The sequence below is a fragment of the Aptenodytes forsteri genome, unplaced genomic scaffold (genome assembly GCF_000699145.1).
Source record: "Aptenodytes forsteri isolate BGI_AS27 unplaced genomic scaffold, ASM69914v1 Scaffold61, whole genome shotgun sequence".
NCBI classification, from domain to species: Eukaryota; Metazoa; Chordata; class Aves; order Sphenisciformes; family Spheniscidae; genus Aptenodytes; species Aptenodytes forsteri.
The window spans coordinates 416,443-422,286 of record NW_008794443.1 but is presented as its reverse complement, the minus strand read 5'-3'; the positions used below and the strand labels follow the sequence as shown (position 1 = coordinate 422,286).

The following is a 5,844-nucleotide window of genomic DNA, read 5'->3' as shown; positions in this document are numbered from 1 at the left end:
AGGGGAGAATATGGTGGCAGGTGCGTGAAAGGAGAGGAGATTTTGGGGGGGGGGGGGGGGGAAAGGGCAGGAGAATCAGAAAACATCCTTGGGGTCCACACAAACAGCCAGAGACAGCCTCACTTTGTGGAGGAAACATCAATTAATAGAAGCGAGTGGACAACACTTGAAAAGGCAAGTTTGTACATTTTTAACGCAGCATCTTTCTCAAGTGGTGGAGCTCGCTGCCATGCGTCGCCGGGACTGCTTGCCAAACATTTAAAAAAGCAAAGATCAGATACCGAACAAGGACAGCAACCAGAGCTCTATCTGCTAAGACCGTAACTTCCTATACTTGGTTCTGGCTTAGCAAAAGCTCTGCGTTTCGTGCTCGCAGCAGTGCAGCTGGAGGTGGGGAAGGGAGGCATTACGCCTCTCCCCGTAGCTGGGGACATCGGCCAGCTACATCGACCGGGGACTCGCATGGATTAGAGCGGTCGTGTTAGCAGCACGCAATGATTATCCCCACCAGCGTCCAGTACACATCCAGCTTTCTTTGCTTTTTACAGAAAAACAGTAGGTTACCCAGACAAGAGCCCTCAGACATCACCAGAAACACTCGGAGTGTTTCTTTGTTCGAGCCGGCCAGCTCCAGCCACCATCTTGTAATTATAAAATGTATTTACGTGCCTTTCCTGCTCATTGACTGTATTTATTAAAATGACAGTATGGCAGCTGAATATCAAATTGCCAGCTAGGCTTTTATCTCATTTTTAAGCCAGCCTGAATTACTGGCCTAATTTTATTGCTTACCCATTACGTTTTATGCAACGGATAATTTTCTCCAAGAAGGAATTGGTGCTGTTTGATATTTGGGCTCATCTGTTGCCAAGACAGAGGATATTGGCTCACACGTTGATAACGTTTTGAACACGAAGCCTGGTTCTGGATCCTAAGCAACACAAAGTATAGGATTTGTATTAATAAAGCTACCGATTTTGGTTCTTTCCTCTTTGAGGGTCAGTGCTCCAAATCTTCACGACGAGATGACTCTGTCCGGAAAACTCCCTTCACGTTTTTGAAACGCAGTATTTAGTAATTTATTTTCAAACACTCTTCCCTGCTAGACTTCACGGTGGCGTTCTTACCCACACAGCACCGGGGATGGGAGCTGCCACAAAATACCGCCACTGTAACCGGTGGGTTAGCACCAGTTACCTTCTGCAGCACAGTAAACACAGCTCAGGAGCCCTTGGAATTCAGTTGACACTGAACCCATTTGTATAGATATAAAAGCACACTTCTGTTTTCAAAATACTTTGCTATACAAAAACAGACATTTCTTCAGCAGCAGAGCACAGTGCGATTGCTGAGCCACGCAACCAAAACACCATGTGCCGTCACAAGACTGCAAAAGAGCTTACTCTTGGTCGCTGTATAGTAGATGTATTAGAACTAATACCTATTTTTTTGCCTGTTGTTGGGAAAAATATCGCAGTGCCGGCTTCTGCCCTGCCTCCCCTTGCCCCCCCACTTCTGTGCGACCACATACCGAAGAGCTGTACCTGCTCACCTCACAAGGGTTCTTCCCAAACACGGGGCATTTCACCAGCTAGACAGAGAGGACTTCAGTCTTCCAGGCTGCAAAATATTACATTTTAGGGGAAAAACAAAGAAAACCAAACCCAAAAAAGCCAGCCCCACGTGATTTGATACCCAAACATGACAACTGCAAAGGATATAAATCCCCTAGGACTGCATAGATCACCTGTACTTTGCCATTTTTAACACCCAGTTGCTGTATGGCCTCTACGTAAAGGTCCCGCGTGCAATGCCCAGGAAAAATCACAGAAATTACGCTGGAGATGTTGCAGGACAAGGGTTTAACACAAAACCCACAGTCCAAACCTGTGACCTAAAGGCTGCTCTTCCCCACATTCCCCATCAGATTGATTGGCACCCCCAAAATAAACACTGAGCCAGCCACCGTCAGAGCTTTTGTTTCGCCAAACACCATTTTGATACCGAAACAACTTGACCGTGTTTTAAACGGAGCACGTTTGCACGGTCATTGCTCTTTCACTTCAGAGGAAAGCACAAAAGAAAAATACTTGCGCATCGAGACCTGCTGCGCTCGAAAACCTCTCCAGCAATACAGCACAGGAGACCGGTTTCTCGGCGAGCTTTGGCTTTCATTTTACCTCTGCAGACCTCACGATGCAGCTTTTTAACTCTTTGGGATAAAAGGAAAGCTTGAAAGATTGCGGTTTCCGCCATTATGGAGGAGGAGCGGAGGTTTCTATCGCTCGCTTGCTTTTTGGCACCGGAAATTCAGGTTTTGTTTAGCTTGGAAACCTCATGGATGTAGTTCTAATAACTCTTCAGTCCAAAGCAGAGGGTGGTAAAAGTTCAGCACTCCCAAGGTAATTCTCACTCGTTTATCCTAAACTGCCAAAGAAAAGCAATTCCGAGTCCCACAGGGTGTGCCAACCTGAAAAACATGGAAACGTCCCAAACAGCCAGCTTCTTCGTCCACCATATGTCTATGCCAGCAAAGGCCTCTGATGAGCACGAGGCATATCTCCAAACCAACATATCCCTAACGAGAGAATAAAATTAATATCCCTGTCCACGCTGGTTTATTTCAAGTACAGACGAGGCTTCAGGCACAGGAGCTATTGACAATTTTCACGTACACCACACACCAACTTTCCCCAGCTCTCCACCGCAGGGAGCACGGTATGAAATCTGGCCCGGACACCTCATACTTACCCTCCGCTAAATTTTTGCCAGAAAAGCATAAAGTCATAGCCGTGCTACAAATCACTGCAGCAACCAGACTGCCTCACTGGCAGTGAAATCACGGCGTTTCTCTTAAGGTGTTGCTCCAGCTTAGCAGGGCAGGGCCTCTCCGCCGGTCAGCCAGAGGCATTCATGCGACACCGATGCCAATATTCTCATTAAGGGAGGCTAACGAGAAGGCGCCGATACCTAACACTCCTTGCGTGCTAATGACTGCCGGGACTCTGCGCCTTGAAGTCATGTGTGACCTAGGAGAGACCGGCACCAGGTGCTTTTTATTACCTTTTGCAACACAACAAAAGAAATTGCACCCAGTAAGGAAGCGTTTTCCTTCTTCCCGGTGAGCGAGCACAACTTTGAGGAATCAAGTAATAAAACGGCAGCATCTCGCGGGAGCAAATTCACAGAAAAAAAAAAAAACAGTTCAAGGGGACCCTGATCTTCACCAATGCAATTCAGGACGTTGCAACGTTCCCTCCGACGTTAGCCCATTGCCTTTGCCTGAGCAAAATTAGGAATAATATACTACCGCATGTAGATCTGTTCACTTGTAGGGAAAGGGGCCCCACAGTTTTACTCTCTGGAGGCAACCGTTCTCCCCACCCCTTTTGTGAGTATTTTTTTTTTTTAAATGTGCCACACATCAGCACAATGCTGACAACTGCATTGTATGTTTTCTGCCTATGCAGCAGTTCAAGAGCACACAACTCTGGAAGGTTTTTTTGAAAGGGGAAAGGGGGAGGGAGCTGTCCTTTGCCATACCATTTTAATTGCACGGCTTGCTCTTCTACGTGACCGCAGCGAAGGGAAAAAAACACTAAGGTTTAAAAACAGTACCATTTTTAGCATCCAAAAGGGTCAAACTCAGTCTTCCCACAAGATACAGTGGAGCTTAGAGTAAAAGCTACCACAGGCAAGAAAAAAAAAAAATTAATCACCAGGGTTTCTTCTCTGGAGTTGGAAGTGACCCCAGAAGACAGCTCATCTGTCCTTGCTTACTGTCGTTACGGTCTCTACATTTCCACACCTGCCAATGCAGAGATACCAGCACTGAAAAAGGAAAATGGAGGGAAGGGTACAAAAAGCTGGACTGTTTTTCCACCTGCCAGCAGCAGCTCGACGGAGCCTCGGTGGCACTGCTCCAAAGAGCAGCGACCAGAGCACATTACCAGCCTTTGCAAATAAAGCTAATAGTTAATATCTCACACGCACATGCATTATACAGATAGGACTGGCAAACACAGCTTCCTTTAAAAATAAGGATGACTAATCCACAGCAGTTTTTATTCTTTTTTTTTTTAAGGCCACAAGGCAGAGCTTTTTCCAGAAGCACCAGCCTTTGCTTTTGCGAAATAGTAAGCGGTGGGAAGGGGAAGCCCTGGGACCTACTCATGCTATCCAGACAGGAGTAACCACAGAAACATTGTGGGTTTCTGTGGCCCGTGTACAACACACCCTTACACAACCAGAGCACTGTGCCTTACGCTCCTCGGCAAGGCCAGATCCGACTGCCCGGACAGCTCTTAGATCGCTGCGTGTTTACAATACTTACAAAGAAGGTATCTGCTGTGGAGAGGGGTTACACAAACAATCCTGTATTTCCCTGGGAAGGAGGGAAAAAAAAAAAAAAGGAAAAAAAGTAAGGCAGAAGACAGCTTTCACCCATAATATTGCAACATGCCCCTGCGCTACCTGGGTCAGGGAAGGGATGTGCTGGGAAAAAGCGGCGTGCAGGGTTCTGTAATCGAAGCGGAGCATCTGCATTAGCTCGGTGGGCCCAGTCCCTCAAGCAAGGTCATTCCGGCTCGCAGGGAGACACATTAGCGCTAGCAAGCCTGCTTTAATGCAAAGCTGTGGTCCAACCACAGCGGAGCCAGCACTAAAGGAGGTCACTTGGGGACTACAAAAAGGTAATGAATTAAAAAAAAAAAAATCTATAAGCAGATGTTTACTGACAAGCAGGCAAGTCCACAGCTTCACTCTGGCAAAGAGCAAGAAGGAAGGGTCATCTGCATGGAGCAGGCAGAGAAGTAACAGCCCAGTTCCCAGGACGTAGCAAAATACTCTGCATCTACAGAGAGCACTGAACAGATTTAGGTTACGGCCAGGCACACTTACCAACATCCCCCCCTTCCCAGCTTTGCTTTGCAGCCCTAGAACCCACCAAATCTGTCATTTTTTAAAGCACTCAGAAATCCAGATTTGCCACCAATGTGATTTTTGGTGGTGGCACCATGAAAATACTTACCCACCTCACAGACAAGGGATGTGAAATCTTAAATTTGTGTTTGCAAATGATTTTGAAAGCCTTCCAAGGAAGGTGCTGTAGGATTGTAAATCCTTCCCATTATTAATAAAATGGAGCTATTGTTCCAGCTCTAATCAAGACTTGTCTCCAGCTGGGCAATTTTAAAACACAATTCAAAACACACACACACACACAAAAAAAAGATCATGAGGAAGCTTCAACCCACAGGCTGCCAAGAAAAAAAAAAATCACTGAAAGAGCAAGCTGTTCTTTAAGGGGAAGGGGGAAAGAAAATAAAAAATAATAGCCCTGCTATTTAAAAATGAATTCCAAGCGGGAGCATGTCAGGGCGGGGGAAAAGCCTCCCTCCCACTGCCTGGGAAAGGTCACTTCTGCCATCGGTACCCTCGCTACGCCAGATCAAGGCTGCAGCAGTGCGTGCGAGCGAGCAACCCCATTGCTGCGAGCCCAGCCTCATCCATCTCCATCAGGAAATATCTCTGCTTTTAATTTATTTAGCAAAAGGGGAGGAAAAAAAAAAGATTTAAAAAAAAAAAACAAACCCTTGCAAACACCTCCCAGCACCCTCTTCAAGGATGGGGAAATCTAGCAAGGGTGAATCTAGCAAGGGTGAGAGTCTTGGAAAGAGGCTGTTAGCCGGGGAGGGAAGGCAGGGAGAGGTGGTGCATCCCTTGCATCCTCCTCCTCCTCCTCCTCCCCCGGCGGCAGGGACCACGCCTGCCCGGCGCTGCGGCAAAGGCTCCGCAGTGGGTGCTCCCCTCCCCCGTAGAAACTTCTGGAATTAGCAGCCAAGC

General features: G+C 47.1%; 1 long non-coding RNA gene across 6 annotated transcripts in view; it reads right to left on the bottom strand.

Moving 5' to 3' along the window:
- LOC103907402 overlaps nucleotides 1-5,844 on the bottom strand; it is an 8,942-nt gene that overhangs the window by 1,718 nt on the left and 1,380 nt on the right. For 2 of the 6 annotated variants that reach the window (XR_658083.1, XR_658085.1), the window contains exons 2-5: nucleotides 4,334-4,384; nucleotides 2,471-2,578; nucleotides 1,553-1,620; nucleotides 793-931 (exon numbers count right to left, since the gene is read on the bottom strand). This is a non-coding gene — a long non-coding RNA (uncharacterized LOC103907402). Of the gene's footprint in view, nucleotides 1-104; nucleotides 244-792; nucleotides 932-1,552; nucleotides 1,621-2,470; nucleotides 2,579-2,751; nucleotides 3,030-3,719; nucleotides 3,832-4,333; nucleotides 4,385-5,029; nucleotides 5,635-5,844 lie in introns of those variants that run through there. The other 4 variants (XR_002086334.1, XR_658087.2, XR_658084.2 and 1 more) reach the window with 4 other exon arrangements.